The following is a 13,386-nucleotide window of genomic DNA, read 5'->3' as shown; positions in this document are numbered from 1 at the left end:
TAAGTAAGCAAAAACAAGAAAAAAAGAACTTAATCATAATAAGTTATTATGGTGATAAGGAAGATTGAGACACAAACCCAGAAGACAATGATGTTAAGGCTGTTATCAGCAAAACCTCAAAGAAAAATGTGAATTGGATACAAGCTCAATAAGAATTCCTGGAAGTGTTCTAAAAGGATATTTAAAATCAAGTAAAAGAAAGATGGAAGAAAAATTGAGAAAATAACTGAGTAATACAAGAAAATTATGATAAGAGAGCCAATAACTTGATAAAAGTAGGCCAAAAATACAGAAGAAAATAATACCTTAAAAAACAGAAATGGTCAAATAGTAAAGATGTACAAAAATTCACTGACAAAAAGAACTCCTTAAAAATTAGAATTGAGCAAGTTGAAACTAATGACTTTATGAAATACAAAGAAACAATAAAAACAAAATCAGGAGACTGAAAAAAATAGAAGAAAATTTAAAATATCTCATTGAAAAAAGCAACCAACCTGGAAAATAGATCAAAATAGAGATAATTTAAGAATTTTTGGACTACCTGAAAATCATGATCAAAAAAAGAACCTAGGGGCAACTAGGTGGTGCAGTGGATAAAGCATTGTCCCTGAAGTCAGGAGTACCAGAGTTCAAATCTGGCCTCAGACACTTAATAATTACCTAGGTATGTGGCCTTGAGCAAGCCACTTAACCCCATTTGCCTTGCAAAAAACAAACAAAAAAGAGCCTAGACATCAAAAAATTATCAAGGAAACCTGCCCTGATATCCTAGAAACAAAGGGAAAATGGAAATTTAAAGAATCCAAATTCCAGAGCTTTCAGGTCAAGGAGAAAATATGTAAGCTACAAGAAACAATTCAGATATCGTGAAGCCACAGTCACCATCTAACACAATTTGGCAGTTTTATTATAAAGGATAAGAGAATTTGGAATGTGATATTCCAAAAAGTAAAGGAGTTAGGATTATAACCAAGAATAATCTATCCAGCAAAGCTGAATTTCCAATAATATCAGGGGTGAAGCAAGGATGTCCATTATCATCACTATTGTATAATAATGCTAGTTATTATAAATGCTAGTTATAGCAATAAGAGAAGATAAAGAAATTGGACAAATTAGGCTAGGGAAGGAGGAAATTAAACTATCAATCTTTGTACATGATTTGATGATATACTTAGAGAATCCTAGAGAATCAACTTAAAAATTTTGTTTAAATAATTAACAAACTTCAGCAAGGTTAATAAGCTCCCCTAAATCATCAACATCTCTAAATATTATCATGAAAGTCTAGCAGCAAGAAATTGAAAGAGAAATTCCACTTAAGATAATTGAAGACAATATAAAATATTTGAGAGTCTACCTGACAAGATAAACCCAGGGATTATATGAAAACAACAACTCTCCACATAAATAATCTAAATATTTGGAAAGATTGATTGCTTATGAGTAGGCCAAGACAATTAAAATAAAAATGACAATTCTACCTCAATTAATTTACTTAATCAGTACAGTAGCAATTAAATTATCAAAAAAAAATTTTATAGAGCTAGAAAAATAATAAAATTTATTTGGAGGAACAAAAGATCAAGAATATCAAGGAATTCAATGAAAAATGTGAAGAAAAGTGATTTAGCAGTTAATCATCAAAACAACCTGGTACTGGCTAAAAAATAAAGTGGTTTATCAGTGGAATAGCTTAGGTATACAGTACTCAGAAGTAAATGGCCACAATAATCTAATGTTTGACATACTCAAAGATACAAGATTTCAGGACAAGAAATCACTTTACAACAAAAATTGATGGAAAAGTAGGAAAGGCAGAATTAGGTATGATCAACAACTTAGACCTTATACATACATATACATAGACCATGAGGTCAAATAGGTACATGATTTAAACATAAAGGGTAAACCCATAAGCAAACCAGGAAAGCAAGGAATATTTTTACTTCTCCGAGTTTTGGAGAAGGGAAGAATTTTTGACCAGAGAGATAGAGAGCATTTGACCAAAAAGAGATAGAGAATATTATAGATATAAAGGGGAAAATTTTGATTTCATCCAATTAAAAACTTTTTGCCCCCCCAAAATAATGTATTTAGTACAGCATCACACATATTATAACATATAAATACTATCTTCCTGATCATCATGATATTTTTTTTCTTTTGTTAAATATTTTCCAGTTACATTATAATCTGGGTTGGCCACACTGGGGAGGATTGTGAAGCCACATGCCCTTGAGAAATGTGTTTGGCACCACTAAAGTATATGCTTGCTATGTATATAGATTTTGGAGGAGGCAGGTAGCTAATCACAGTCCAGAACTGTATTTCATCATTATAGGGAATTCCAACCATAGAACTTTCCACTGATAAAGATTGTCAATTCATTTGTGACTTAACAGATTTGGAGAGTTTGCTGGTTATGAGGTAGGAAGGGACTCACATCTGCTGATCACCAGATTAGATTGTCAGAGACTGGACTTGAATTCAGGCCTTTCTGACTATAAGTTTAATCATCTAGACACTCTTTCACTCTTGACTCCTGTGTGTGTGTATAGACTATTTAAAAGGATCAGACTGGGTCCTTTGAAAAATAACTTGGCAAGAGCTAGTTTTTAGTCAAGTAACTAATAATTCTTGATTCTACACTAATAAAAGATATTGCTCCCAATGGGAAGGAAAATAGTGAAAGAAAAAATGCTCAGATCAAGAAAACACATTTTGGGGCAGCTAGGTAGCATAGTGGATAAAGCACCAGCCTTGGAGTCAGGAGTACCTGGGTTCAAATTCAGTCTCAGACACTTAATAATTACCTAGCTGTGTGGCCTTGGGCAAGCCACTTAATTCTATTTGCCTTGCAAAAGCCTAAAAAAAACCCCACACATTTGGTGTTGCATACTATTCAATCTGAACAAGGCCAGAGAGTTTAGGTAAACTTGTTTCATACTGTGGGATACTTTTTCCCCCATTGTTCTGTCTTATCTTTGCTTAGGAGATCTCTATAAATATGTAATAAGCAGTTTTCTTGACTTACCAGAACCTGTATATAGATGGGAGGCTGCCCCAGAGCCCAAGTCATGTGAATTTAAGGTTGCTCTTGTTTACATAATGGTACATAAAAAGTTCAAAACTGAAAGGAATAAATGTTTAATTAAATTAAAACCCAAAATTAGCACATTAAAAAACTCTGAGTATTTCTGAATAACATGCATATAAATTCACTCAAACACATCTTCTACATTTTAGCTTTAAATTAAATGAAAGTTTCTAGGTTTGGTGCAATGGCTGGGCATACTAGTCTTCCAAATTCAATCACAGGATACTTTTCATTATGCTATAATGAGGGGGTAATATCTAGGAAAGGACTTTCTATAGGAAAAGGCCTGTAGAGATTAGCAAGTGGATTTTTCCTTTCCCTCTCCCTTTATTCTTCCTGCTAGATAAATCCAGGAGCTTCTAGATAAAATGCACATGCTGAGACCTTCAAATCCATTTAATGAGGCATCATGACTAAATTTGGCAAGGTTTCCATTCCTACTTCTTTACTACCTCAAACTGCTTTGATTCATTTGTGAGAAATTTAGTTTTGCCAATTGAAAAAATCCTTTTGTGACTGCCAGTTACTAATCTCCCCTCTGACACATTCATTCAACCAGAGTAAATCCAATATTGACATTTGTATCTTGGGGGAAAAGAGGTTAAGCACTGGATGGAAAATAAACTCCAGAATACTGCTGAATACTATACAGCATGGAAATGAGGCAAGATGAGACAGTGGACAAAGAGCAGATCTCAGAACCAAGAAGATGTGGGTTCAAGTTATTTTTGTAATGCATACTGCCTATCTGACACAAGGCAAGTCACTTTCAGTAACCAGGTATTTCCAAGTGCCAACTGGCATATTTTATAGAATATTACCTACACTAATAAAACCACAGTCTAATCGCTGTCCTACTTGGCAAGACTTTGTTAGCACATCACCTGAGTAAGGGTAGTCTCTTCAACACTTTTTCTCAAATTTCTCCTTGTCTGGTATAAAATAGCTAAAATAGAAAACCAACAGTCCCAGGATTGCAGTTGTTTCCCTTTCAGCCAAAGATCAGACTCCTTAGAAGTTTTCCATGTGACTGTGCTGAGAGGTAATAAGGATTCCATCTTATCAAATCAGCCCCAGGTTTGTTGTCTTATTTTCTTCTATGTGTTACAGGTCTACAAAACCCTGGGGCCTGCTTGTCTGTCTGCAGTGTGAAAGGCTGTACTTTGATAACTGCTTATCCAAAATATAGACATACCAACAAGAAATCTTTGCTCTTAAAAAATTGAATAAAAACACTAAAGAGATATGCATGAAGGAGAAAAAATATTTGCAAAGTAAATCAAATGTAAAAGTGTGAATCTGAAATCACTGAAGAAATCAAATGGAAAGGAAGGTGAGAAAAAAAGTCAAAGTTCAATTTGCAAACAAGGGAAACAGCTCAATATTATTTACATCCAATTATTTTTACTTCTGCTTCCATACTTCCTACCCCTTTTCTTCAGCCCTGATGCATTAATCTACTTTCTTTATGTTTCTAACCAAATTAAACAAAAAGAGAAATATTATTCATAGGACTCTGCAGTATTTGCAACCTCCTATTGTTTGCTGAGCATTGGTGTTTTTCTTTTTCTTAATTAAGAATTTTCCGTGGTAACTAATATCAGACTGTAATAATACAGAGCTTCATAAGTAGCCCCTCTGCCTTTCTTAATAATGGATTGCCATATGCAAGACTCTAGAAAGGATTAATATTATCTAAGTTGCTGATGGGGTGGCAAATTTGTATACTGGAATCTAACACAAACATTATTTCATGTCTTTTCATGAAGCGATTTACTTATTTTCTTCTCAAAATTACTAGATGCACTGCAGAGCCACAGGATAATACACAGTCTCATAATTAAAAACAAACTTATTGAAATACTTTAATTTTCATCTCCAATTACTTTTAAAAGGATTCTACAAAGATAAGTACAAAGTAGCTCCTCTGTTTTGTTCCTCTATCCCTTCGGATTTTAGCAAACTACAAGCAGATTTAAAATTTAATTTTGCTGCTTGAACTTTATGATTGGATCCATTTTGGGTTGTAGACAAGGCAGGCTGTTTTCTCTTGCATTTCTTAGTCACTAGGGTCAGATTCCAGTTCCCTTGCTCAAGCCCAGCAAGCCAACATCCCACCTTCCTCCTCCCTCTAGGGGTTTCTTCCCCACCCTCTTTGAGCTACTTTGGGAGTCAAGCACCATTAAGTAGGTTATTATAATGTAAATTTTTATAGCATTCCCTAAGTGTGTTACATCAACTATTCATCACTCCTACCATAGACTGTACAGATCAGATAGAAGCATTGGGTGATATGCCCAGAGAGGAAAGAAAAATGGTTGTGATTGAGCCAGAAACAAAGTTAGAGACCAACACTTGGGGACTTTCAGACCAAATGCTCCATCTGCCTTTCAATTCCCTAGCAAGATTACTTCTGCCTTGGAGAATATAACCATTGATGTTAGAGCCTCTGAATCCACAGTGACAATTTTCCAGTCACAGATTCATAAACTCTTACATTTAGAGGAAGTCTTAGAGAATATCCAACCAAACCTTCCACCTATTTTGATACACTAGACTACTAAGTTTTTGTTTGTTTGATTTTTTTTTGCCTCATATAGAGAGAAATCTGGGGGGAAGGGGGTTGGGTGTTCTTGATTGATTGCTGGCATAGTGGATAGAGTGCTAGCCTCAAAGATAGGAAGACCTGGGTTCTTCTCTTTAACACACAGTATGACATGGGGCAAGTTCATTTAACATTTTTCTGCAGTGAATAACTCTTTAAAGCTATAAGTTGCAGAGAAGGTATCAATTTGCTATGGTTGATATAATTTTCTTTATCAGAGAAATCTCAGGTCAAGTCTCCATTAATATATGAAAGTATGTGTGTATGTATATATGCATGCATGGATGGATCATGTGTAAATGAATGTGTGTGAATTAATATATGTATTTTGCATTACCTAACTAGTAATAGATCCTGGGTTTATGATCATCAGTGAATCATAGTTCTTAGTTCTTTAAGATTGTAAACTACAAAGAAGAGGCAAACTTGTTTTCATTGACTGTTTTTACTTATCAAAAATATTGCTTATACTAATGAAATCAGAAATCCAGTCTCCATCCCTTTGGAAAAAACAAAAGCAAAATCTGATACTGCTAATATGCTTTCACATAATTAGAAGGTCAATTTGCAGGAAAAATTTGATTCTATTTAAAAAAAAAGTGAGAGTAACTTTAAAAGACTTGGAGTTCAAAAGCATATAACAATGAAAATACTAAATTTTATAGCAAGTTTTAAATGAAAATAATAAAAATGTGTTGATTTGAAAAAGAATAGTACTCATTCATCTTTTTTTTTTAGGTTTTTGCAAGGCAAATGGGATTATGGGGTTAAGTGGCTTGCCCAAGGCCAACAGCTAGGTAATTATTAAGTGTTTGAGACCGGATTTGAACCCAGGCACTCCTGACTCCAGGGCCGGTGCTTTATCCACTGCACCACCTAGCCACCCCCTCATTAATCTTTAGATTTAATTTTTAAAAATTCAATAAATATTATTTTATTAAATATTTTAAAAGTCATAAATGAAGGTTTTCTTACAGTAAACATCATAGACAATTGATACTTGTTGATATAGTGATTATCTTTACTTAAGAATGCTTTGCACAGTGGCTAGGTGGCGCAGTGGATAAAGCACCGGCCCTGGAGTCAGGAGTGCCTGGGTTCAAATGCGGTCTCAAACACTTAATAATTACCTAGCTGTGTGGCCTTGGGCAAGTCATTTAACCCCGTTTGCCTTGCAAAAACCTAAAAAAAAAATGCTTTGCTTGCCAATGTGCAGTTAGGCAAGGCCCTTAGCAAATGGGCAAGTTTCTGCGAGTGAATCTTAATGTCTACATAACTTGTTGGTGACAGTGTTGATCTGTTTAATATCACCATTATATATTGGTAATGTCTTTCAATAATTTCTATTTTGGGTTTTTAATTTTTTTTGAGTTTGGGGTTGGTTGATTTTTGTTTTATATCCTTCGCTTTTGCTCTACCTCCTCACTGCCCATCTCCCATCTTTCTTAAGAGATTTGAAAACTAGGTATGGGGAGGTGAAAAAGGAACTATTAAAAAGGAAAAGAGGTTGATTTAAAGCTATTGTCTTCATTTTACCCTAGCTATGGAATACTTATCAATTTTCTTTCACAATTTGTTGAATTTTCATCAACCATTCAATTATGAGTTTTGCTGTTCCTCACACCAAACACTCCATTTCTTCTTTCCTTCTTCATCTCTACTTCCTGTCTTCCTTCAGGTAAAGTCTCACCTTCTGCAAGAAGATTTTTCTAGTTCTCCTTTATCTTAGAGTCTTGCATGTTATCTTTCCCATTATAGAGTAAGATCTTTGAGAAAAGGTACTGTTTGTTGTTGTACTTTTATTTTTCTATGTATCCTCCGAATTTGTCCTTGGCATGTACTAGGTACTTAATTAATGTAGTTAGGGTGCTGGACCTGAATTCAGGAAAATGAATCTTCCTCAGTTCAAATCTGACCTCAGACACTAGCTGTGTGACCCTGAATAAATCACTTAACCCTGTTTGCCTGATCTGTACAATGATTTGGATGATCTTGGACAAGAAAACTCCAAATGGGGTTATGAAGCATTGAACACAACTGAAAAAATTATCTCAACAATAATTATAGTGATTGAGTTTTATATCTTATTTGATTTATGGGATTGGGGGTGGGGGGGTGGAGGAAAGCTCACAAATGCAGATGGTATCCATTGTGAAGGACTTTAAATATATTAAGACAGTAATGGTTATGCAGAGTCCAGACCTTCTACTTAGTCTTTGATAACTTATATATCTCTCTATATATAAATATATAGAAAGCTATATACATACAGGTAAATATGCATGTATATGTATGTATAATATTTCTTGCACATACAATCCTTTGTATTGTATGTATATACTTATGTGCATTATATATAATTATGTGTTTGTTAAAATATAATACTATGTATACATCTATCATGTTAAGCTTCTTTCTTATATTGCTGGAGCCTTTTTTTGATGCCCTTCTTCCTCCATTTAGGATCATTCTCATTCAACATTCCTGGTAACTACATGAAAACTTAGTGTGGATGAGCCTATATAACTCACTGATGAGTTGAGTCTCCATGACTGGTTGCTGAACAAAGAACTTCCATAGATATAATAAAGGGGTCACTTGTATCTCAGTATAGCCTCTTCCCTTCTAGCTTTAAAATAGAGCTAATTGCAGTGAAGATGGTGGCTACCTTATCCTTAAGTTGGACCCATTCTACCATAAGCAAAGTCCTACATAGAATAGCTGGGCCTGTGATGGAGTCTTTTTTAAATCTATTTTTGGTGTTTTCTTGCCCAAGTATACGATGTTGATAATGATAAGAAGAATGAGTTAAAGAAAGCTGCAAGATCTTGTGGTCCTGGGAAACCAGTGAAATGCATCTCCTGTGGTGGGTGTTTGCAGTTGCAGTTGCTAGGCAAAAGCAAAAATGGAATAATGACATGGAAGAACCAGGCAAGAGAACATGGGAAAGATGGGACTTGATTGGGCCATTCTCAGTGCCAAGGTGGCTGTTGAAGTGACTAATAAGCAATGTTTTATATTCTGATTTGTTAATATACACTATGATTCTCTTACATTTATCATTCATTTTGTCATGGAATAAAATGACCTTTCCTGCTCCCAATTCATATGCTACTTTGGGTACCTTATTTTACTTTTCTCTTTTTTTGGGAAACCCTGGACTAAAGCTAAAAGTAGAATTATAAATGTAGAATAGTAACTAAAAGTAGTGATAAGCCAAAAAATGTGAGAATTAGAGAGTACATGTTCCCTATTAAGAAGTCATCTACTCAGCAATGAAGCCAGCATACAATCACTAGGCTGGGTACAGAACTTGGAGTGGGGGGGAGGAGTACCCTAAGCCTATGTGAATTCCAGCAGTAATTGCTTTTAGTTACTATGTTAGATTTTTAGTTCACCATTTACAATATCCTCAAAGCTCTCTTATTAATAAAATTATTTAAAGGTAATTTTTTAAATGTATTCAGAAAGGGTAAAAGTACAGAGACAGCTCAATTTTGTTAAACTTTGTATATATAATATATTCACATATTTGCTCATGTATGTATATTTTAAGTAAGTATAGCAAAAGTTTATCATTTCTTATACAATCCTCTTTATTGTTTTTGTTTGTATTTTTAAATATTGTGTTTATTGATAACTGATAAATTAAAAATGTTTGAAAACAAAGTTTTAAAATATCTAGAAAGAAGTACCTTAACTTCATGGAAACAAATCCAGATTCTCCTGCCAAACCTGAGATTAAGATCATAGTCCTTTTCTCTCTATCACATTCATCACCGATGAAATTGTTTGTGTATTTGGGGTCCATTTTTTTTTCCATATGAGGTTTTTTGTCTTATGGCCTTTCAAAATTATTTCTTCTACTTATACACTGTTGATCAGAAAGACACTAATCAGAGATCTGGATGTTTGCAAAACTAGAAAGAAAATTAAATTCCAAATGGTGACTTAACTTTGGTTCTTTTTGAATGTACTATGTAAAGAGAATGGAGATGAAAATTAGGGTTGCTGAAATTATAAAGAAAAAAAGCAGAAGATGTGAGAGCTGAGATAAAGATGACAAAATATTAAAGGTGAAAACAAATTCAATTTTATCCCCATGACCTTGATTTTGGTAGGGAGAGAAATAAAAAACATAGATCTTAGTTGGGATATGGAAGCAAACGGAGACAGAAAGAGTGTGTCTAATCCTAGAAAGCCAGTGTGAATTCAAAAAATAACATTATGCCTTACAAATCAGATAGCTTTTTTTTTCAAGGAAATAACTTCAAGCATCGTCAAGGGGGATACTTTGGTCCTATTTTAACTAGATATTAAGAAAGCTTTTAATCCAGTAGCATAGGAAAACTAATCTACAAAGTCAGCTTTCAGCAATTTTTACAGAAGTCATGGTTTTAGGGAAAATATAAGTAGATCAGACACCAGCTTGGGAAACCAAAAGACAAAGGACATTCTTAAGTATCAGTCCTTTACAGTAGAAAATGTCATATGTACATCAGAAGGATCAGGTCAAAATTAGAAGTCTTTTAGTTGCATTTGGTATTCATGTAATTTGGACATAAGAAGGAATAATAAACAGTTGTGGTTTGCCAAGTACAGAAGGTATGGGAGGGATATTACTACTTTAAATTATTCATTTGGATTTTCATGGTAATAATGGCAAATGGTTTATTGAGAAAAATATTTTTGCATAAAAATAGTAAAATTCTAATGGTAGTGAAGGAGGGAAGATAAAATGTAATGAGAGTTAGCTATATCCAAGCCAAGCCATTGGTCTCCATTGTGTGCAAAGTATAAGTAAAAGAAATTCAAGGTACCCTGGAAGAATGCTTTATTTTTATCTTTGCTTCAAGTCATATGTCTCATCTCCAGATCAACTAATGTAGACATTGAGGAAATCAATGATGAGACTCCATGCTTTTTTTTATGCAGCTGGAAAGAGATAAAGAAGAAACTGAGGGAAAGGAGACAAAATAGATGCTGTGCATATGCAAAACCACCAAAACATTTCTGAGAAAAGGATGCGGAAGAGAGGTTATGGGAAAACTAGGAATTAGTAAGAAGTCAAGGAATAAGAAGTCAAGTGGCCTATTAGAAATTATGCCACTGTTGTTCTCTAAGAAAATTATTTAAACCTCTTTGATTTCTTCCATTCCTGCATAATTATAATTACACTGCCAAATAATGCTTGAAAGTGTTTTTAGGTCTAGTGATTTTTATAGGCATGTACAAATATGAAGTATCATTGTTACTGGAAACCAAATTCTATACACACAAACACAGAATACCCTCTTTAAAAAATTTCCACTTATCTCTTTTTGGTACTCAGTTATTGAGGGTAAAGGTAACAGAAGTATAAGATCATTGTATTGATAATCTAATAACACTATGATATAATGGGGAAAATATCATCTTGGAGTTAGAAAATCTGAATTTGAGATCCAGGTTTCACATTTAGTAAATGTGTGATCCTAGGCAGGTTATAGCATGAAGGGTTTCAGTTTCACTATCTGTAAAGTTGAAAGAATAAGATCTAAATTTTATCTCCTCTTTTCTCTCATGTTATAGGATTCTTATGAGGAAAAGGGTTTTACAAATCTTAAAATACTATACAAACTTAAGTTATATGTAAGATATTTATAACTAGGAGTGATTGGCAACTTCCTGGAGTCTTTTCACATAAATAAGAGATGCTAACTGAGAAACATATGACATTTTCTACACATGATATGTCATACTCACATATGTACCAATCATCTTATATAGAAGAGAAGATTAACAGTTTTGTGGTCAGACAAGGAGATGGGTTAGAAGAAAGAAGAGACCTAATGGGCAGGCAGTCATTTTCGATAGAATGGCAGAAACATAACAGGTGGTAGAATACCTTTTACCACCAATCTCTATCAATGATGGAACTCCAGAAGCACCTCTATAATTTGTTATAATTGATGTCAGTCGTTTAATTTAGTTACAATGTGGCTGGCTGATGTCATCAGTCACAAATCAGAGCACACTGCTGACCGTGGTGCTGGCCAGCATAGTTTTCACTGCAAACATTCTAACACCTGTTAGAAATAAGAAGCTAAATCAGTAACTTCTCTCCTCCAACTCTGATGATGCAACATGCAGTCTCCAGTCAATCTGAATCAGTAAGGGAACCCTACACAGTGTTAATTAGCATTGACATTACTCCTTCCCTTGATCTTGGCTGACAGTAAGTCATTGCAAGTTTTGGCTCTCTTAAGAAGCTCTACTTCTTGAGTTTCAGGTAGTCTAGTTCCTCAATCCTGATATTATAAGCTATATAAATTTTTATATTTTCTAGGGATAGTTGCTATAGGCACGTGGTAGACATAACCAGACATCTGAACATTTTTCAGGGCAGAATCCCTGATGGATCTTCATTGGTCTTCAAGAATTGCTTGGGGCTAGAGGGAAGCAGGAGTTGGTTCTGTGTCAATTGACCCACAAATGGACTAGTGACCTGGAATAAAAGTCAACTGGCATGTTAGTCTGTCACATATCCCCATTCAAAAGTATAGATAGTTGAGGGAGGCCTTAGGGAGGAAAGAACCTTTAACTGTCATAAATGGAGGTCAGATTATTAAAAATCTATGGAGACTCTCTGGAAGTTTACTTGAGGATGGGAGAATTTGTTATTTTCTTATTTTCCATTCTTTCCTGAAGGGACAGAGTGAAATCTTTAATTTATATAGATTTTTCATCTTTGAATCTCCAGTGGGTTAATTTTTATGCTGCATAGAGTCTGAAGGAAAGAATTGGGTTCAGTAACCTAGAATTACAAGCAGTCTTATAGCCAGTGAAATAAAACTGCATTATGTGTTACTAAGTGTAAGATAAGCTATTTCACAAGATCATATTTAGAAACTTCTTCAACTAACTCTTTCTATTGCTATTAGCACTATTTATGTTTACAGAAATGTTCTAAAGAATCATAGTCCCTTTCCTAAAGGCATAGAGAAGTCAAAATATTCATTTTCTTTTCCCTTGTAAAACCTGAACAAGTCACTCCTCATTTCTGGGTCTCATTGTCTCAATTTTCAAAAAGATGATGTCTAAATTTATTTTCTAATTCTAGCCATCTCATGATGGTCTAAGAAACACACATATATTTGAAAAGTGTGAAAGTAGAGGCAGATTTGATGAAATCAAGACTCAAGAGAGTAACTTATTCATCTATGAGCTTTACTAAAGTTGTAAATTACTGTGAGAAAGGGGACATTTGGGGAGAAAAAAAAACTCCACCAAGATAACTTTTTTCTTCCTGTTTCTTCTTCCATTTGTCTCAGAAATCCTTCCTCTTCACATTGATTTCTCCATGATAACTACCCTCCTTGAATTTGAACAATAGTCTTGTGAATTATCTTTGTATCACTTAGATTGCTTGTTTCTCAGAACAGAAAGCTTATCTTTTAATACCTCTTGTCACTTGATAATGTACTGGAGATACCATATTCTTTAAATGCTAACAAGAATATATACTACTTTATCTTTTTCATTTTCATCCCTGAAACTCATAAAGGACCTTTAAACTCATGTATAGCATAAGGGCTTTCAAAGATGGTGAGATACTAATAGCTAACATCTGTATAATACTTCATATTTTACTAAAACATGTTCTTTACAATAATGGCCTGAGATAGGGAGTAGAAGC

Source organism: Macrotis lagotis, chromosome X (assembly GCF_037893015.1).
Source record: "Macrotis lagotis isolate mMagLag1 chromosome X, bilby.v1.9.chrom.fasta, whole genome shotgun sequence".
NCBI classification, from domain to species: domain Eukaryota; kingdom Metazoa; phylum Chordata; class Mammalia; order Peramelemorphia; family Peramelidae; genus Macrotis; species Macrotis lagotis.
Note: the sequence above shows the minus strand (reverse complement) of the source record.